The sequence below is a fragment of the Lissotriton helveticus genome, chromosome 4_1 (genome assembly GCF_964261635.1).
Source record: "Lissotriton helveticus chromosome 4_1, aLisHel1.1, whole genome shotgun sequence".
Lineage (NCBI taxonomy): Eukaryota > Metazoa > Chordata > Amphibia > Caudata > Salamandridae > Lissotriton > Lissotriton helveticus.
The window spans coordinates 1,523,751,995-1,523,774,543 of NC_136063.1; the positions used below are offsets into that span (position 1 = coordinate 1,523,751,995).

General features: G+C 42.5%; 1 protein-coding gene across 3 annotated transcripts in view; it reads right to left on the bottom strand.

The window, feature by feature from the left end:
- COBL (cordon-bleu WH2 repeat protein) overlaps nt 1–22,549 on the bottom strand; it is a 960,165-nt gene that overhangs the window by 136,102 nt on the left and 801,514 nt on the right. The window lies entirely within an intron of this gene.

Consider the following 22,549-nt stretch of genomic DNA (forward strand, 5'->3'; position numbering starts at 1 on the left):
GCCATCAACCTCAACAAGTGGATCAACGACTGCGCCGACACCCTCGCCCCACTCAAGACTTCCACAACCAATCACACCAACAAGAAAGCCGCATGGTTCACCGAAGAACTCCGGACCTCCAAACACAACTGTCGGAAGCTGGAGAAGAGATGGCTTCGCGACCAAACTCCAGACAACCACACAGCCCACAAAAACGCCACCCGAAGACACCACTAACTTATCAGGACCGCCAAGAGGACCGCCTTCAAGAACCGCCTAGACAACAACGCACACAACTCCAAAGAGCTCTTCAGCATCATGAAAGAACTCTCCAACCCCAGTTCCAACACCAACGACATCCCACCTTCGCAAGACCTGTGCGATTCACTTGCCACCTTCTTTCACCGCAAGATCACCGACATCCACGACAGCTTCAACTCCGACACCCCCACATCCACCGCCGACACCACCCCCGCAACCTCCACCCGCATCAGTCGCCTGACCGCCTGGTCCAACGTCAGCGATGAAGACACCATCAAGACCATGAACTCCATCCACTCCGGATCCCTATCGGACCCATGCCCCCATCATCTTGGGGATTCCACACAACAGGTTGTTGCCCTAAACCAGCCTTGAAATAACTACTTACTGAGTAACTTGCTTGAAATATTCTACTGAGATCACTTGATTCCGCATAATAGTCTCAGTGGGTCTTGGGCTCCTCTGTCAATGGCACTTGTGTGCGATTGGAGGTTCGTCTGTTTAGTGTGAAACCTGATAATTTTGCACAGTTTGCAATCTCCACCTTGTGGTCAAGATTGGTCACTGTATTAAGCCATTGTTACTCTGCAATAGAGAAGTTTTGCAGAGGTATCAGACGAAACTCTGTTTAGTGTGAGTTATGTTTTTTAGGGCCATATGTAGGTAAATCTGAAATATCGATTTCTTAATACTGAATTTTACTGATTCGGTATTAAGAAATCGTTATTTCCTATGTAGGTAAAGATTCGGTAAAAAATACCCAATCCTTAATATTCCTTATTACAGAATCGTTAATTGAGATTCGGTAATAAGGAATACCTACCCATTCATTGCTATGGGCTTGGAGGCCCATAGGAATGAATGTGAAGACATTCAGTATTAGCGATTCGGTATTACCGAATCGGTAATACCGAGAGGTATTTCAAGGGTGCCAGGGTGTCCAAAGGACACCCTGTTGCACCCCTGAAATGTGCATGTGTGCACATGTGGCACACATCCATGCCCTAAGGGCATGGATGTGTGTCACATTGCACATTTAAAAAAGCAAAAAAGTGTTTTTTTAAAGGAAATCGGTAATTACCACCAACTTGAAGTTGGTGATAATTACCGATTTCTTAAGGCTCAAAAGCACTCTTTAATGTGCTTTCTACATTGCATTTAAGAAATCGGTATTACCGATTCCTTAAATGCAAGAGCAATAAGGATTCCTTATTTACTGATTCCTTACCTACATTAGGAATGGCTAAATACCGGTCGGTAACGCTGAAATTTACCGAATTTTCGTGTTACCGACCGGTATTTAGCCACCTACATCTGGCCCTCAGATCGAAAAAGTCATACATTATTGGATTTAGTTGGGAGCTTGCGTTAGGGTTAAGAAGCAGTAAGGTGATGATACTTTCATATAGTGTTGAGAAACACTGGCATAGGATTGGTATGTAAATGTTGAAATGATGAAAAGTTCAAGGCTGGTGGTTATAAGTTGGAACCTTGAGGAACACATTGCCTTAGTCTTGAAGTGACTGCTAATGAATTAGGTGCCTTTATTTTTGGAACAGGTTTTACAGAGGTGAACTATTTAAGAACAGCAACTTCCATACCCATTCTCTCTTTTAAGATTCTTAGAAGGGTAGATGGCTCACTGAGACAAACATCATTTTCTTCAACAGTCGAGTGACTTGACCTATTTGAAGGCACTCTGTGACTTCCCATAACAAATATTCTAAAGTTCTGCTCTGGTCCGGACTGGCCGCCGAGGGCACCGGGCGTTTTCCTGGTGGGCCGGAAGGGTGAGGGCTGGTTTTGGAGTTGTGGAGGACGTTTTGTTACAGGGGACAGGTTTTGCAACAGTGCTGCAATATCGGTCCCAATTAACAAAAGCAGCCGCAGTGCTTCTCACTAGATCATGCTTCCACTCATGTAACGTGCGGTCACCATGTTTTTTCCTCTTGTTGGTTATGTAACTTTAGGCACACTGCTCTGCTACCGTGAGCAGGGCACCCTGGCCACCTGGGCTCCCGTTCCTTAGCTACATCCCTCTGCCAATGTCCTGGGGCTTGCCCATTGATGTCAGGCCATATTAGAAAGGTGATCCATTTCCTATCTTGCCGCTAACCTATAGAACTCCTCACCTGTCCACCAAAGGGCCATTTATGTAGCTTTAAGAAAGGCCTATCATAACTTTTTAAAACATTTTACGTGCATCCATCACTTTTATTCTTAAACACAACAGGTATGCCATGAAATGTGGTAGGATTAGACCTTTTTGCTTAGTAAATAGATATTGCAAGTGGCAAAGAGATTGAAAAAAGACATCTAAGGCTGTATAAAAATAAGTGGGCACAATTGATGTTGGCACACGCTTCTTGAGTCCCTGGGGCCCTTCTGTAATACAGAAGGGGCCACAGATGCTTATGCATCCTCTTTTATGATACTAGTGGAACTATGGCACTAATTGCAGCAGTGCGATAACAAGAGTACATTCCCTAACTCGTGTTGAGGGTATTGCCCCATGCAAATGAAGTAACAGTTCTTCCATTTGCCATATTACAGATGTGAATGCAGAAGCAAAGAGTCTGTCACGAAGTGCCCTGACTCTGTGCCACCTAGACTGACACACAAATCAGTGTACCCCACAAGTGTGCCCCTAGTAAGAGGGAAAAGGGCAGGTGCAGTTACTTGCTTCCCTCATTCAATCACAGACTGGATTGCCACCTGCACAGTGAAAGGCGGACCAGCTTCTTCAGCAGCCAGTATGCCTGTCACTAATGCGCGGTTTCTTGTAGAAGCGTATGTTTGCGGCTCTATTGGAGACAGATCACTTGTGATAATAAGGTGCACTGCCCTGGTCTTTCCAAGCACACCCAATGAAATATGTGTCATAGAAGTGTGTCTTATTGGTAATATAGGCCCAGATGTTGTTGTTGAAAAGTAAGCTGGTTTTGTTCAGGAAACAATAGTTTGAGAAATCTCAATATGTGGTTCACAGGTGCACGAAAAAAGAGACTGCAAATAACCACTTCACGTCATCAAATGCTAAGAAGGCATCAAATTAAATTGTGTCCAGGTATCTCTGCAAAACAGTGTGTGTTGTCACATTATGCAACTGACCAAAGGCCAACGTACTTAGGAAAATAATCTTGAGCTTAAAGGCCTGTAACCACCCCACTACCTATACAAGAAGCTGTCAGGATGGTTGAGTTCAATAATACTGTGATATGTGGTGATCTGCAGGTCACCCGGTTCAGTTATAGCAATGCTGCCTCTGTCTTCATCCGTGTGAGGTCAGTAAATTGAATAGTATTAAACCGGGTAATGAAACACGGGTTATTTACAGTGCTTATAAAATGCAGAAATAGGGCGTGAAGCCGTATACTACAAACATTATTATACATTCGATTCTTCGATTTTTTTGCATTCATTCCTTTCCTTGGAGCCAGTGACCCCGCTGGGGTACAAGCGACTGAATTGTGCTTGGCAGATGGCATGACTTGGCATGGTTCTTATGGTAACAACCTCATCATGCACTGTCAATTCTCAATTATAAGCAGTTTTGCAAAAAAAACAAAAAACTTTCATTATATATTCTGTTTGTACCAGGACTTTATAGCAACATAGTATTTCATGTATTTCAGCCATCACGCGCTTGTCTCTGGGGATTTTATGTGCCTACGAGCTTTCTCAAACCGGAAGAGAATAAAGAAATAATCCACAGTGTATACCAATATTATGGCACTTTTTAGTTTTTTTTACGTACAGAAATTCTCACAAAAGAAAATCCATAGTGCCTTTTCTCTTGTGAACATCATTAATTATGAATCGCCTCCAACAGCAATTCATTGTTAGCACATTTTTTAACATTACGTTTTGCATTCCAGTTCATTTTCACCTAATGTGGAAACTGTCACCCAGCAATCAACATTTGTCTTAAAGTAACATGGTTAGAGGTGCAGCCTACTAGTTCAGCATACCAGACACCATGGTGTTAGACATCATCAACCATGGATAAATCACGAGTAACAGAAAAAATAATCACAGCGCCTGTCATAATGTGCCCTCCAGGCTTCCAAATGTGAAAGTCATGATGTCTGGTTGAGTCAAGAAGTGAGTATACAAAGCTGTGTTGGCCGAAGAGATTGGAAATACCAGCACCCTCTGCTGGCTCCTCCCAATCAACAGTGTAGTTAAGAATTGCCTAGCTCCGTCCTAGTTTCAAAGGTACAAAAGTGGCATGGTGAGTTATCAATCGTGCAGCAGGTGCAGTGGCACCGGGGCTAAAGGCTCTGATAGGTCCATTTCATTCTAAGTAGTTGCTTTATATGCAATCAAATCTTGAGGTGGGGGTCCAATTTCCTTGTCTGCATTAGGGCCCAATGCACCCTTGCAATGCCACAGACAAGGGGACCAGAGGATGCCTTTTGTCTCCTCTTTCTGGATTATTGTAACGGAAATGCTGCACTTCTCGTCACACAGGAGGCGAGAGCATCCGAGACAAAGATATCAGTGAATTCAACACTGGGTCATTACTTGCTTGAGTGAGCACTCGAGTGTCCTGAAACATATTTAACCAGAGATCTGCCAGTCTCGATAGCTTGTTTCAGATACTGTTTCATTCAGAGGTAAGATCTCCCACAGGTGTTGTCGATGAGTACTGTCTCGAAGGATTCTGTAAATGACTGCTCAAGTTTGTTTTTTTATTGTTGAAAATAAAGTATTTAAAAAAAAGATCTCCCACGGGTGTGATCAAAAAATGAAGCATCATGGAGTTTGTTTTAAATCAGATATACCTTAAATGGGCCTGAAAATGCAGTCATCCTTGTTTGCTCTGTTCAGCGCCCAAACTCCATAGCATGGTAGAGCGCGCTGCCTACGAGCTACGAGCACTCAGTTAATCTCTCACCGAAGCGCCAATGTGCAGTGGACTCTTGGTTCCAGTTAAACCTATTCCTAAAATAAGTGAATTCCATAAAAGGTAACATTACCCCCAAGATAATTGTTTTATTTGCGATGTTTCCTTTTATGTCAAACTCCCCTCTCTTCGAAAAGATATAAAAAGCATTAGAAATGAATGATGTTCACAAGGGAAAAGGCACTATGGATTTGCTTTATGAGAATTTCTGCGTGTAAAAAAACTAAAAAAATATTTTTTTCTGAACAATCAGCACCCCAGAGTTGCTCTAAACAAACTACATATGTTCATACTGCTGGTTGAATGATTTCAAGTACCAAACAACAATATTATTACGAAATAACAATAAAAATAACAATGAAACTTCTGAATGTCAAGCCATGTCAGTTACCATTTTCATACCTGGCAGAGAAGAAAGATAAACAGACATCAACCGAGGAAGTGGATGTAATATCACACACCTTCTGACCCCCGATGATGTCACTAATTTGACCCTTTGTCTCACCCTTAGCACACAATCAGAATTCTATTTGCCAATTAAAAGTTGCGGAAAAGGCAAAAAAGAGGAAACTTTAGAAAGAAAATACCTCCCAAAGAACCCTACTTGCTTACTATTGCTGCCACCGACCTCTTGACACCTAAGGCCAAGGTTAGCAAATGCAGTGCCAGGGGATCAGAGTCAAGCCAAGGATAGCAGTGGTTATCCTTGGCAACTCCCAACTGACATGATGAATGAGTGGAAGCCCCAACCATCACCACTTTGCTTGAGCTTTGCAAGCATGTTGACATGAGACATGTGCTTGTAGAATCTTCTCTCAGGAAACATCCTGAGGTCAAATACAAGATTAACTGTATATTTAGGTTTCACTAGTCCTTCAGAGGCAATATATATATCTTCGATAAGGTTAAGGGGAGGAACATCATGCCTATTTTCTGTTGAAAATATTTATTGTAAGATTTGGAGTCATGCCTAAACTAATGCTGGCTCCCAGGGGGCCACACTTGGAGAAGTGCATGCCCAAATTGTAAAAATTCCAGGAATTTCTAGGGTTTTCCCCGAAAATGTGCGACTAGATTTGATTTCTTTCCCCAGGCACAGGTACCTGTGGCTTGGCAATGTTAGTCAACAATCATTTCCAACTCATGCCAACTCAATTGACGTGTAATAACACCATGCTGTCTGCATATTTTAAAACATATACTTGTTGCGACCCAAATTTAAGAGGAAATCCTTTAGAAGCAGCTAACTCTGAGGCGAGGTCTGTAAGAAATAATTCAAGGAGGACAGGGCTTAGCGCTCATTCCTCATGTATTCTATCACGTACTGGTGCGTTTTACATCTTTCTCAGTTCCTTACTGAATGTTTACTCAATTCAACTACAGAGGAAGCACTCCAAATCTAAGCCCTAGAAAGATGCCCACAGCCCTCATCTTCAACAGAAGAATCCTTCGGACATGATCAAATGGCACCTTTGAAGTAAACATAACAGGTAATAAGTTAGTAAGATGGGGTTGTTGTTCCCCTGGCTGGACACCACATGGGCAACATTTTGTGAGAATCTAGCTTTCCGTCTGTTACAGGACTAGTCTGCCTGGAAAAAATGTTGGTGCATTCAAGAAGAGGAATCATTATTTGGATGTATGGAGAAGCACTGCTCCCAGCAATTTGCTCTATTTCAAGAGACTGGAATTTTCCTACTGGCAATTCAAAGAAACATAAACGCCAACTGTTCCACCTACTATTTGCAGTTATTATAGTGATTGTGAGGGATTCTAAACTCAACTGGATCACTGGTAGACTGCACATAATTCATTTGTTCCTGCTCTAGCCTACTGTACACTCCCCCTTTCCATACCTACTTACTGCATTCCACTATGCAGGAAATGCTATCCAGGTCACATGTCCATATGGTCCTACTGCCTAATTGCTGGTCATGTCACCACGTGACCAAGCTGAGTGGCACTTTGGAATTTGAGGGATTCGCTGAGGAAATAAAACACTTCTGATATGCCATGTCACATCGTGCGACAAATGGCTAGAATATTTGTTAAAAACCATCACGATTTCAGACCTTGAACTAGTGAAGATCAAGGAAATCATTATTTCATACCTAATAATTCTGGGCTTGAGCTTTTGACAAAGTCCAAAATCCCTGCGTGCATTAAATTATGATTCAGAATTGAGAATTCCAAATTTGTTTATTGTGCTAAGAAAACCTACATCTGTCGTAGTCCCTTTGGCATAGGCATATTTACCCTTACCCTAAATGTCCAGACTGTCCACATACAAAACATCTTCTAGCACATGGCTAGAGTTGCTGTAAATTTTCACTGACATGTGGATTTATTTATTTTTTCACCTGGAAAACAATTTTCTATGTGAAGACTGTTCTTCGGCTACAACCTCTCCAAAAAAAGGGGAGGTGCTACAAATACGTTGACATATTTTCTGCTTCACTTACACCTGCGGCCTTCGTGAGGATCAGCGCAAATGCGCACAGTGCAGGTTTTTTTTGTTTAAGGAACTGCACTGTCCACAACCCGTGTGCATTTGAGCAATTTGTGAATTTAGTGCATGTCTGCAAACATACCAGTATGTAAACACTGAGAGGTAACCACCAGTCCATGTTTCCATGCTGAGATGTATCCAAGGCATGTGGTAACCTGAGGGGTTAGGGCGACATCCCATGCACTGCATACAGCACAATTATTTTAGTAAAATTTTCACACCTCAGTTTGGCATCTGTGTTCATGTACATAATCAAAGTAGAGACCCTGGTCTTTTTAGGATAACGTTGTGAGCATACGAAGAAGTATGGGAACAGCATTATGTATCAGGTTCCACAAAGTTATGACTTTGTGAGTGTTGACATCATTGGCTTTGCCCAATCATGTTTTAGGGCTAGGACCCACTCTGTTCAATTCATCAATAACCAAATGGTGTCAGATGGAAAAAGAATGGGGCACTCTCTCCCCTAGATACAATAACAGCGAACACTCAATGGAGGATTCAAACTGCACACAGGCATTCAACCCAATGCAGAACACACCCTCCATGCAAACCGCACATGAGAATGAAACCCAGTCGAGTATGCACACACCACGCACCAGCATGAGGCAATACACCTGATGGACTGCTCACCATGCACACAGCACAAGAGAAAGTAACACAGTTGAGTATGCACACTCCACGCAACAACCGAGGCATTACACCTGATGGAGTACTCACCATGCACACAGCACAAGAGAATGTAACACAGTTGAGTATGCACACTCCATGCAACAGCCGAGGCATTACACCTGATGGGGGAATACTCACAATGCACACAGCAAATGAGAATGTAACACAGTTGAGTATGCACACTCCACGCAACAGCCGAGGCATTACGTCTGATGGAGTACTCACCATGCATGCAGCACAAGAGAATGTAACACAGTTGAGTATGCACACTCCATGCAACAGCCGAGGCATTACATCCGATAGGGGAATACTCACAATACACACAGCAAATGAGAATGTAACACAGCGTAGTATGCACACTCCACGCAACAGCAGAGGCATTACACCTGATGGTGTACTCACCCTCCACGCAACAGCCCACATGCATGCAATCCAGTGGAGTACACACCCTCCAAGGAAAGGGCGCACAGCACGGATGTATGACATTACAACGCATGCTTTTACCACGCATGCCTTTACAACGCGGTATTTACAACGAATACCTTTACAACGCATAGTGCTTTGGGGCGCTGGATAGTGAATAGTTTAATTTACTATTCCAACTCCAGTCCCCGTGGATAGTAGGGAAGGTGTTGGATAGTAAATTAAATCTATTCCCTATCCTAGAGCGCCCCCCAGCACAATGCGTTGTAATGGTTTGCGTTGTAAAAGTTGCGTCGTAAAGGCACTGCGTGGTAAAAGTTGCGTTGTAAAGGATGTTTCCCCACAGCACAGGTTTTCATCCCAGCGGGGTATGTATCCTTCGCAACAATAGAAAATGGCCATCTCGAACCAGAGGGACCTGCACTCTTTGCTGCAAATACGAAAAGAAAACTGGACGATGCCTGAAAAGTGGACTTAAAGACGCATAAAAAGCACATTCTTTAAAATACATGCTTTCCTGACTCATACTTGCACTCAAACTGCGGTGAGTTAGATATCTTATCCCACGAAAGTACAAAAAATAAATTCCTCTGCATTTCAGCACAAGTAAGACAGCTCACGGAAGTAATCGAAGAAAATAAATAGTACTGTCTATTTAAGGCCAGACACGTAACATAAGCATTGCAACCATAAAAGGCATTCAATTACGCCGTTCAATTACAGTCCTCTTCACTACATTTTGCAAAAATGGATTTCTAAAACTAAACTCGTTTCTCAATATAGAAGTAAATGAAAGAGAAACTACACTATTTTGTTACGAAGCAATATTATCAGAAAACAACATTTCCACCTCAGTAAAACCTGTGACTGGTAACACAAGGTAAAACGCTTTGAAACATCAGGAAATAATAGCATGGCATAAAAACATACAAAAGGTGTTCTAACAGGTTTCCAAATTGTCCCTAGGCCCACTGCAATCCTGACAAGCACAAAGACAAATTAGCTTTTGAATTGCGTCCACGTGCCCCAGCATTCCAGAGAATAAAATTCCATCGTGAGAAAGGTCCTCCAGACAGGAGAGCACGCGCTGCTCTCATTACGTAGCACGTAGCAGAACGTACTACGACACTTCTCAGGACGCAGCCAGTGCCAAAGATCTGATACCTCATTGCTTGTTTGGTAATAGCGCTCACGGTGCTGAAAATATCCTCCTGGATCCAATACAGTTCAGAAAAATGTTCTCGGGATCCCAAAGTTATATGCCAGCACAGAACAAACCCCTGACTTGACCACACAGCTGTGTGTACTCTACTCATTGCGCAGTCGGCGTCGCCACTTTAATGCGCTCGCGGTCACTGTTAAACAAACGTCACCGCTGGGCAGTCGACTAGAGAACTTGCCTCTCACACTGTAGCCTTCAGTTTCTCTGCTGTGCCCACTGCTCCAGTCGCCGTGCTCCTGTCTGGGACAGCAGTAGTCCCCAGGTGGAGGGATGGCACTTCTCAACTCTCTTCTCCAGCTACTGAGACGAAAGCTGTCCTTCTCATAGCAGTTATCTTCATCCAGGATAGTTCATTTCTGCCAGCTGATGCCCCTTGAAGATATGGGGCTCTGCACTCCCACTATAATTATCAACTCACTAGCACCACTCAGAATTCCTCTGAGCTCCAGCACAGCTCTGGAGCACTTTAACACTCAGCACTTCTCTTTCAACTGTCCTCGGCTCACTCATCCAGCCGATGTACTTGATGCGGGCCTGCTCCATACTCTTTGTACAGGAGTTGGGCTCTGTTGTGGGGCTGCCAGTTCTTGTGGCAGTGGTGTGGTTCATTCTTCACTTTCTCAGGTACAAGGATCTCCCCTTCACTCTTCTTCAAACACCTTGTGTTTCACTTGTCACCACTATTATATTTAGAGGTAACCCGCTGGTAAGGAGACCGGGGAGGCAGGCAGGTACAGGCATACTATTCAGGAACAAGTTACAAGCATGGTAACCCCACCAGAATCTAGAGTAAAACCAGCACAGCCCCAGCTGTAGACTAACTCCAATTGGCAGTGATAGAAAACTCACACTAATGACATCACGCAGTCCCCATGACTCACAATATTCCACACCAACATAGAACAGAAGTCAGGCTAACACAGCCACCTAATGGTGCAAAAGGAATGGACATTCATTTCTACCCCTATTGCTGAAACATCGTTTACTTGTGATGTGAGCAGTGTTACTCACACTGTATGCCTGTCCTCGCCCTTGCATGCACAATAAAATGCATTGGACAAAAAATCTGTCAGGAAAACACTCACTGGCTTTATTATGTTTTGTCACCTAGCACATATTAAAAACATACAGCATGTGCGGAACTTAATAAATTGGGCTTAATATGTTTAGCTGCCTTGGTAATTTCGGAGATTCATGAAGACCCGAGGACCAAAATGGACTGCGGGAGACTCCAAAAGTACTATCTTTACCCAGATCTTCACATCACCATGCAAAATAAAACCAAACAAATGTACTCTAAGCGTGCCATAGAACATAGCAAGTATATTTAGCCAGGTTATTAAAAGGCTCCCAGTAAACACCTGCACATTGATGACCCGACTTAACCTGGGGGATTTAAACTGCTTGTGAAGTCTTGGATCACTGCATGCACTTTAGGGTGTCAAAAATCTGGTCAAACTTTAACATTTTGTAATGAAAAACAAAAACAAAATAAAAAAGCATTGGCAAAGCCGATAGGTCTCGGCAATTCAAGAGGAATTGCTTTTGGCAATGTCAATGTAATTTATCCGTAGTTTAATTAATTGGTTAAAACATCTGTTTTGTGCTCCACGTTGCTACAAAGAATACTCGAAATGATGAAGTTAGCAGATCACTGCAAGTGTACCATTAAAAGATTGAATGATGTATCCATTGACTTTCATAAACAACTAAAAACTTTAATTATACAAAAAACTATTCTAGACTGGTATACAGGGAGTTTATTGTTTTGGCACTGGCCATTAAGCAAAATACAAATGTTAAATTCTTTACGCCAGCTTTGTTGAAACTAACTTTACATTTTTAAAGTACGTTAGCCCTAACTAATCCTGTTCCATTACTAGACAATTAGGCAAGGCTGGAAAATGAACTTCCTTCATAATACACCTTTCTGAAGTCTTTTGTCTCCACCGTAAATCATACTGACATCCCTATGTTTGGAAACTGCATCTCAGTTGTAAAAAAAGCTGCAGGGTTTTCTCAGATGAATCCAGATGGCTGCAGCGGCTAGATGAAAACATTTTTTGGGTGCACAGCCTATCTTTCCATGCATTTTTCTATCTATGATACAAAGAAGGCAGATAGGGTGCACATAGCAGCAGCCTTTACAGCTGATTGGGCATGAAGTGTGCTTTCACAGGTTCCGGCTTGCAAGGTCTAATACAATCCAGAGTTACAGCACTTCAGAGTTCTTTCCAAATGGACAGCTGGTGCACATGGAGTCAGAAATGGTCACACAGCTAATCTACCAATCAGAAGGCAGGGAGGGTGGGTTTTAATAACATGTCCCTGTCGATCAGAGAATGTTGCAATTTACTGTTAGAAAGAGAATGCGGCGCTCTTCAAATCTCAGTCACAGTCTTTCAACAGACATTTCCACACCATTTTAATAACAAATAAAAACATAAAAAGTAATCATATGGGTCTGTCATTTATATTACTTTGGATAGCTAACCATCATAGTGTTGTCAGCTAGCATGCAAGTAATAACAAGTGGGCGCTATGCAGAAAAAAGAAAGACGCGGAGCCTCCCAAAGCAGCTACCATGCTCAAAGATGAAGAGTGGCGGCTGTGAAGCGGGTGCTGCGCTGACCAAGGGAAACACTGCTGCTCTACTTGTCCGCTGTGCCAGAAACCATGAGCCCCGCACGACCTAGTAGAGAGAGTCCAGCGCTGTGTAATGAATAATGTATTGCAAAGGAGGTAGGAGCTAATGAAAAAGAAAATAGAGTGCTCATGTAAAGTGCTTCAGTTTCAAGAAAAAAGTAGTTCCGAAAAAGTTTGCCAAAATGGGACTTGGGGAGGGATAAGAGTAATTGGTCAATGTTCTCGGGGGTGGCTAAACACAGGAAGAGGCATGACCCATGCATGCCATGCACAAATAGGGAGAAGCCACCAAATGGGATGACTATGGGCGGGCTGAAGCCCAGAAAGTATATACAACATCTCTTCTAGACAGCACATATGCTGTATAGAGCCAAGACCTAAAAACATTGGTTGGATCTAATTTCGTTTGCAGAACATCTGCTATACAGCTTCTGACATTTTAGATATAGTGACAGCCTTCTACACTTTTGTTAATGGGTAGTGTTTCTCAGGGGAGAAATGTCCTGCTTCAGGTAACATTGGCAAGTCAATTACCTACTTGCATAGAGTTAAAGTTATAAAATAAAATAAAATGAAAAGGCTGTTCACCCATCTCAAATCTTAGTAAATTCAATCTATTGTGTTGGGGATCCGTGTTTGTTTGGTAAGGCAGTACCATATTGGATATCCTGCGAAGCGCAGACTCCGATCAGTGTTTTGGTAATGAGCGGGATGTTTATAGCTAAGACCTGGCACATAAATGTATTCAGTGAGAAGTTCATAAGCTGTCTCTAAACTGTGTTCTCACTAAATGGTAGAAAAAAAGGGGTGATATTTTGGCAAACAATGTTTGCTACATCAGAAGTATATATGCTTACAACGTACATTAATATATATGAGTAATGGGGTCAGTCACTATGTAAAAAGTGTTCACACGCCTAGGCTCCATCTAACCAACCTAATTCAAGCCTGTAGTAAACAGTTTAATTCTATGACGTCATTGAGTCCCTCCCTCTCAGTGGATTCAGAGAAGATCCATTTGGCTTCTTTTCGTGTAGAATGTGTCTTCTGCCCATGTGTTGCCATGGGTACATGCTTCCGGATTTTCAATGTAAAGTCTTTAGAGATATGCTCTGCCTCATTAAAATGTGAACGTAGTTTAGCAGCGGTCTTTTTGTTCTTGATGGTGCTAATGGGCTCCTATATTCTGAGTATGATCTTTTGTGTGGTCAAACCTATATAGTACAGGTCACACGCGCACTCCAATCTGTGGATGAGTGACAAAGTATCAGTAAAACTATACTGTGTCCATTTCCATCCATCTTGTAAAGTGATCTGCCTGCTTCACGTAGTTAAACAGCAAGTTTCACAGATGACCCGCGGGTGGGGGGGAGATCCCAAAAAGGTTGCTGTGCCAGAATCCTCTGTAGAATATGTGAGTGAAGCAGAGTACCCCTACGGGTGCTTGCTCTGTTGAACACAAATTGTGGCTTGGGTATCATTCCTCCTCCTACTCCTAGGATGTGCCAGTTTTACCTGATCATTTTCGAAATTTTGGTGGACAGCGGGTCAAATGTGTTAACAAAGGTAATGCATTCTTGTTGGATTTTTGTGGTGGTTTTAAGTGGAATGTGGCACATTTAAAGCTCTTTTGAATGCTTGTGAAGACATGCACATACAATATACAACAAAATGTAATGTTTCAGCAACAGGAATAGAAAAGAAGGCCCAGTCTCTTTAAAACACTCAATGGTATTAGTGGTTACTCTAAACAAACACAGCCTACAGCAGAAGTGGGCTCTACTTTCATAGGGGATTGCACTGATGATGAGAAGCCCGTCATAGCCCTTTGTCTATATACGTAGCAATTGCTTTCTCCTGTGACGTGTTTCCTTCAGTGTTGAGGAATCTGTTTGTTTTTAACCACATGGATACCAAAGCAGGGTACATTCTTTCAGGCACAAAACTGTTTCCAGTAGGTCGAGATAATGCACTCACGACAAGGCACTCACATTATGACAATTTAGCAACTGGTCCTGACTGGGCTTTATATTTATATTTAGTCTTGTATAAACACTCTGGTGAGTCAGCATCATGTCTTCTGCAGTGCTCAAACTCTGTTACTCATCAGGTGCACTACTTCTTCAAATCCTGCCTTTTCTTCCAGGCTGCCAATGGAAGTGTTTTCCTATTAGCAATTATGTTATATTTAGCTTTGGTGACTTCCCTGCTGCCCAGCTGGTGTGGGTCTTGGAATGCCTGATGTCATCATAGAATCTTGGGTGCCTGGCTGGTGTGTGTAGTGGCAGTTGATGGCAGGCAGGCTGAGTGGCAGGGAGGCCACTCCTGGTGGGGTTATTGTCTTCTTAACTCTTTTACTTGAAACTGGAACTTGGAACTAAGCTTTATTAAATCCAGCTTGTCATATACCTGACTCAAGAACTTCTTTATGTACAACAAATTAAGGACTCTACATACCAGAAACCAAGGCAAACATCTAAAAGCAGTGACACCTAGTGAACTTTGAAAGTGGTGAGGTGTAAATACTTACCTCGAATAGGGTTGACTCAGCGAGTGAGTCACTCCAGGTAGGATACTTTAAGAGTGTTCACCCTCCAAAATGTTGCATTTTATACCACAGCTTTGGCCGAAATTGGCTAAAAATCTAGAGGGTCTGTTCAAATTATTCAAATTGTTTTGTGGTATGCTAGGACCACCTCAGACTCCGCGAAGTGTTTGAACAATAAAGCTTACTTACCTCTCCATGAATTATCCCTCAAATGGCAGCATTAAATATATTCAAAAAAGCGGTAGTTTGTCTCGAATTAAGACACTTTTAGTAAATGTGCATCTGGTCCCTAAAAAGCTGCTTATCATTTTCCCCAAGAACTCAAATGTACTACTTTCGTAAATATACAGATTCTGCCCTTCATGCCCATTTATCACTATCAAATAGAAAGGGTTTTCACCAATATTATGACAGGGATATGTAGAATTATGTCAATACTTCCTTTAGTGTGTCACTTAAAGGGGGTAGTTTGTGAGGGATCACGTCAAGAGTCAAGAGATCACTTCTGCCATGCCCACGATAAATTAATAGCCACCGTAATGGCACTGGCAGCCACAATGTTGTCAGGAATTTCAATATTATGCCCAAAATGTGTCACTATTATGCCTGGAATAAACAGAATGTCTACAATATGTTATGTTATATGTATTAGTATAGCACACATGTGACCTGGAATGGTATCCTGGTGCCGAATATGTAATTGATAAGCCACTATTATGGTAGGTATGGCCAAAACTCTACACACAGATATGTCATTAAAGTATCGCTGTTGTGGTAGGGATAGCCTGAATGTCACTATGAATGTGCATAGCGGGTCATGGATGGATCACCTTCTTACCAGGTACTGACTGCCCTAGTCCTGATTAAGCCAACAAGTAGTGTGGCTGAAACGCGCCAACAGCCAATTTGAGACACCATATAAAATCAAAATAATATGCAATGAATCAGGAGTACCATAAATAAAGAGGCTTGAGTTTACAAAACCTCTAGGTAACTCCAAGATGGTGATCTATCTTTGAAGGGAATGCTCAATGTAAAATACTTGTGAGGAGCATCCCTATTGATAATAAGGGCCAAGAGAGGAAGAAAGAAGAAATATATATGTTTTGTTATGTATGTTCAATTGTAAATATGTGTATATATATGTTGTTGTAATGTATTTGTGTATATATATTTTGAAACTATAAAAAAGATGATTTTCTTCATGGAACGTATGGAATAAATACAGTACACAGAGGCTTGAATCAGGAACATTTGTACAATTATTGTTTGTCCGATGACTACAGACAATTGAATTGTATTGAAGTTGTCTAGCGATTCATATCTCCAGGAAGAGTTAATTTAGGTATCACTTCTTCTTACTGTTTAGCACAATTATCTATCCCAAGGCATTGTTATTTTGTAAATTCTTTGTCAATCCCTGATCCTGCCTGTTCCTCTCATTGGTGGATCATTTGAAAGGTCAGCAGGGACCTGTAGGCTGATTTGAGCTCACATCAGATCTTGGGGTGGGCCGACTGACCATCCTGAACCCTGGAAAACGTCCTCCTTTTTCCAATGCATGCCTACGCTTACTTCTGTCTTTCAGACGCAGACGAGGCATGTGAGACCGGGGTCAAAGGAAATGTGCCAATCTTCTACTGCCCACTATACATCTGTATTCTGCTCTGCTGTATGCCTACTGCTAGGCTCGAAAGGAGGAGTGCCGCAGACAAGTCTTCCAATCTCCTTTGCCACCCATACTCCTGGGGCAATGCCCAAGACGCCCTTACCATCCAGCTGCCCTTGGCTTACCCGTGAGCAACCCAAAATCCTTGGTCAATCATAACTAGGCCTTCCTGTTTTCAGTTTCTATTTTTGATAAATTCTGGTGGTTTTTTTTCAGTATTTTCAAGTGATTTCAATATCTTAAAAAACAGTGGTTACACATTTTCGCTCCATTAAAAACAACAGAAACCGTGTTTTTCCGGTGTTTATGGAAAGTTTTGCTTTCATTATTGCTTGCTTTCTGCACTGATAGTGCATGCTATATATACAGTATACGTATGGTGTATCTGAGGGCCAAATTGATTTTTGCAAATTAAACTTATTGTAGTACACCATCCAATACTTCTTCAGTGAGTCTTTGGTCATGTGCGCTTGCTCTTTCCTTACCATGTAAACTTCTGTAAAAAGGTCCTCTTAACATTGGCACTTGAGATGGGCAACACCAAAAATGCCAGTACACAATTTGTTAACTCTGGCCACTGACATAGCTTTCCATGCCAATGCTGGTGTAATTGAAGATTGAGATTCTGAGCAAAAATTCTGTAAATGGTTGCCACATGGATAATATAGCATTTATAGCCCCTTGGACTGAGAACCATCAGCTAAGGGACACAGTTGGGATGACTCTTTCTTTGATGCCACGCAAAGTACGAAATGAGAAATATTTGCATTTTAGTTCCTATGCATAAGAAAACAGTGCACCAGAATGGACTAAAAAGTCAATAGCATTCCTCATTACCTCTGAAGATTGTAAGGATGCTTTCAACATTCGATTTAGCAAGTGGCAAATATCTCCTACAAGGAAGCACTTCAGCTCATGTATCAATTTTGACAGGTCATCATACAACTTTTTCATATACGTAGCTGAATATCTGCAAATACAAACAATATCACTCCAATCTTTGTTGAACTTGGAAAGAACCTTTTTTGCCGAGCATTCCAAGTGGCACTGCGTTCCAAGTTTTCCAAACGTCTGGTGTCATGTTTTAACCACCATCCCAGCTGCTTGGTGATAGCACTCTTTTCACATATACTTGTCACTATACCTTGCATTGAATGTTTAAAGCCTGAGGTGTTGGCAATTCACCTACTATCAATACTGACTTACTAGAAGCTACGGGTTGATGTATTGAGGATTTTTACCCATTCTCTGTGGTTAAATGTGATAACACATATTAGGTAAGATTCTTATGAAACCAGCCGTTTTACCTATCAGTTTATAACCTAATTAAACAAAACCATCTTTAGAACAAAGCCCACAAAACTGAAAAAAAGCAAAAGGAAGAAGAAACAATATTTTAGTGTCATCCCTAAACAACAAAAATCAAGCAGAATAATGTTAGCCCAGTCTTTCTTACTGCTAGCTTGTATAACAAAGTTACATTGTATTGGCCCTTTTAGGAAGAATACAAATGTCTCTGTCACTCTCTTATTCCTTTCTTTGTATGGCATTTAGTTTGTGTTTGTGCCGGTGTTTTTTCAGTGTTTATATGTTTTCGCTGGTGAGGGCTATTTCTCTTTCAGTGGGGTTTTATCAGTTATTATAGGTTTAAACCTAAAACCGGACAGCCTAATCATAACATTTGCAGCATCTCAATTTATTGACCACACAATTGCATTCTGAACTTCTTTATGAGTTGTTCTAGCACGCTGTGTTCCTGTTCCGATTTCTTTTGTTATCATATTGTGTATGATTAGTTTGATATTAATCTTCGCCACTGAAGAACAGAGGATACTGATTTTTGCATTAGTTGTTCTTCCAGTTCAGCAACAATAATATTTGAACAAACGTTTCCTACGTTATTTTGCATATACAGAAACATTCCCCTTTTCAGCAATATCAGTTTGATGGGTAGATGTCTCATGTTTGCAGTTTCGTGGGTTGTTGTCTCATGTTTGATTCTATTAAATCTGCTTGTTTTCAGAAAACGTGGACCTCTGGAAACTAGAGGATGATACCGTGAACATGCTGCCTTAATCCGGACATAGAGATGAAATTGTCATGCCTGAAGGGCCGGTATTCAACAGTATACGTTTGTACGCATATGTAGGTAATTCTATAGCGCAGCCCTAGCTGTGGAGGAGCAGAGCCCTATACATAGTAGAAAGGAGTCCTACAATGAGTGGCAAAGTTTACATTTTGTAATTCAGAAGAAAGTTCAGCAGAGATTCTGGACATCTGCAACAAGTAATAAATATCCATAAATACTCAAAGTGTAATCATCTGAGAGTACATAAATATAATGGGTGCTCATTTCCGTAAGTAGAAATGAAATGGATTGCAAAGATGCATTTGCTTTAGATTTGTTTTGCTTCTTTCTTCATCTGTGTTAGACCTGGCATCCTTGGCGTGGTTTCCACTGACATTTTAGCTCCTGACCTCCTGTTTTGCTGACTTCATTTTTTCTGGTTTTAGGACTCTGGGCACTTTACCACTGCTAACCAGTGCTAAGGTGCATATGCTCTGTACCCTAAACATGGTAATAGTGGCTTATCCATAATTGGCATATTTAATTTACATGTAAGTCCCTAGTAAAGTGCACTATGGGTGCCCAGGACCTGTAAATTAAATGCTACTAGTGGGCCTGCAGCACTGATTGTGCCACCCACTCAGTTGCCTTTAAACATGGCTCAGGCCTACCACTGCATGGCCTGTGTGTAGAGTTTTAAACTGCCATTTCAACCAGACATGTAAAACTACTTGCCAGATCCAAACCTTCCCTTTTATTATATGTAAGTCATCCCTAATGTAGGCCCTAGGCAGCCCCAAGGGTACAGTGCAGTGTACTCAAAAGTTAGGACATGTACTTTTAAGGTTTACATGTCCTGGTAGTGTGTAGTAACTGGGTTCACGCTGGTTGTAGTAGCTCAGGAGATGTTATTGTAGATTGTTACATGTTCTGTAGTTCAGCTCAGGACTAGCCCCACCAGGAGCAGCCAGCATGCAGCTCAGACCCTGTCAACTGACTTTTCGTGACAAACTCCCAAGATTCAATAACTCATCCTCACAGGAACATTCCACTGGTAGAGCATATGATAAATAACAATAAAGACAGGATACTACATAGTGAAAAACTACTAAATTCATTTTTCACTACTGCAAGGTCTATCTCTCCCATAGGTTAACATGGGGATTGTCTTAAAACATCTTGTGAGTGTAACATCCCATTGAGAGCAGACAGAAAATTGCAATTTGGTGTCTCTGGACTCACAATTTAACACATCTTTTATTAAAGTTGGTTTTTAAATTGCAGGTCTGAAAATGCCACCATCCATCACCAGTTCTTTTTGCAATAGTCGCCTTAAGTGGGAAGAGTATGCCCATGCTCGCTACGCCATCAGATTCAAGCTGGCTTGGCTGATGAGGGGTGATACCTGAAACTGGTCCCAAGTTGCTTGCTTCTGGTCGAGGGAGGAACTGCCCTGGCAGTTCGGGCTGGACTATTCCCATGGGGAGCAGTGTCAAGACTGATTTGCATATGGCTGGGTCTAAACTGTAATGGCGTGGTGTGCAAAAAAATAATGGATTGAACCCAGATCTGTGACTGGGGTGAATGTTTGATTTGTTCGGCATTCTGTCCATCCTCTGTTCTTTTCGCACTTTTAGAAAGTTGGCATTTTTTTGCTTCAACTAATCTGTGCCTCTGCCTGTCCCTGAGTACACGTCTGGGTTAGGGTGACAGCGGGGCCTTGCGCATTCCCTCTAGACAGTTGCACAAAGGGAGGTGTGGTGTGGCATTTGCAACGTGAAGGCCCATCACCAAGCTGATGGGCCTTCCTGCGGTAGTTTAGGAGGGAGGGGCTGATGCCTGCACCTGAATAGTGCTGTGCCTGTCCCCACACAAAGAGCTGCATACTTCCTTGAAGTAAATCTGGAGCAAGGGTAGGAAGGGCAAGGACCCTGTGAGGTTCAAAGGCCTATTTTGTTGTCTACCCCACTTCAAAGACACATTTTGGTATAAGTAGTGGACCTCTGACACCCCCAATCCAGTTCACATTGAGGTCCTGAGGAGACTCTGCAACTAACAGGAGATATGCTGCCAGGAGGGACTGCCACTTTGCACTACTCTGCTATGTTGGCCGGCTACAAACTGATAGCTGTGTTGTCAGGAGGAACTGCCACTCACCACTGTGCTCTGCTGTTTTGGCCTGCTGCTGCTACCACTGAAGTGAGGGAGGAAATATCCTATCCTCCACATCCTCTATTTGCCATCCACAAACTCCAAGGGCTTGTTGCCTTGGCCCCGGTTCACCTGTAGGTCTCCAGAACATCAAACACCTCGACATCTGACTGCATCAACCACTTTACTGTCAGTATTTAAAAATACTAGAACGCGTGCTCTGCTCCTTGGGAGCGTACTTCATCGCTAGCTGACGTGATGGGGGCTTTAATTTGGTGAATGCTGTCAGCCTGCCTAGCACTATCCTGTAAATCCCAAGTCTCTTTGCCGATGAGAGCCCGAGACACACCTTGCCAGGACCTGAAGCGTCCGGCGTAAAAGATGCCACTTTTATCCCTGTCAAGCCAGAGCAGCTCACTTGTCAGTTAGGTCCTGGGCTCTATCAGCTTGGTAACCGCCTACATGCCCCAAGTACCGATCCGGAGGCGCCCTGCCGTACTAAACTGCTGCACCATGAAAACCCCCGTCAGTGCGGCACTTTCCTTCTGCAGTCACTGCTGTGTACCTTTGCTGCCGCACCTCGCAAGTCCCCCTCAAGGATTCCCCCTCTCACAAGCACCTGGGATCTATGGCTGCTGGAGATGCCTACAGTCAAACCCCAACCCTAGGAGCCTCAGCGCAATGCAGACGATGGTCTTGCCTCCACCTCATGGACTGGAAGCGGTCCCGTGAGTTGTTGGCATCTATTCTTTGCCCAAGGGTTGTTCTGTTAACCCTGCTGCGATCAAGGGAACTGTATCATTACTTGAGCTCACAAGAGAAGTGAATATAGCCCTATTGTGAATGTCCCCGCCTCAGGCATGCACACCTGACTAGGTATATTACTTGGGCACAAGGGGAGTGAATAAGGCCCATTGTGGGCGTCCCCGCCGGGGGTGTGCACACCTGATTTGGTTTATTTTACTTGGGCATAAGAGAAGTGAATATGACCATATTGTGTTGGGTCTCTGCCACAGGCGTGCACACCTGACTTGGTTTCCTTCATCCCACCAGAAGGGCAATGGCTTCCTGAACTCGTCTAACCCGTATATCATCGTTGTCCTGCAGATGAGCCTAGGGCTGAAATACTGCTTTTTGATCTGCTTTACGTACAATTGAATATCTCTGGATTTACTTATTCAATATTTGTCATTTTGGTGTTGCTTTATTTATTAAATCATGCTATATTTTTCTAACATGCTGTGGATTATTTTGGTGTTCTGTTTTCACTGTTTTACTGTTCTAAGTATTGCACAAATACTTCACACATTGTCTCTTAAATTAAGCCTGACTGCTCTGTACCAAGCTACCAGAGGGTGAGCACAGGTTAGTTTAGGGAGTGTACCTGACTTTCCCTGTTTAGAGTGGGAGGTCCTGCCTGGTTAAGGTGCATACCCTAGCCAACCAGGAATCCCATTTCTAACAATGGGGAAAATATTTCTCTCTGTGGAGA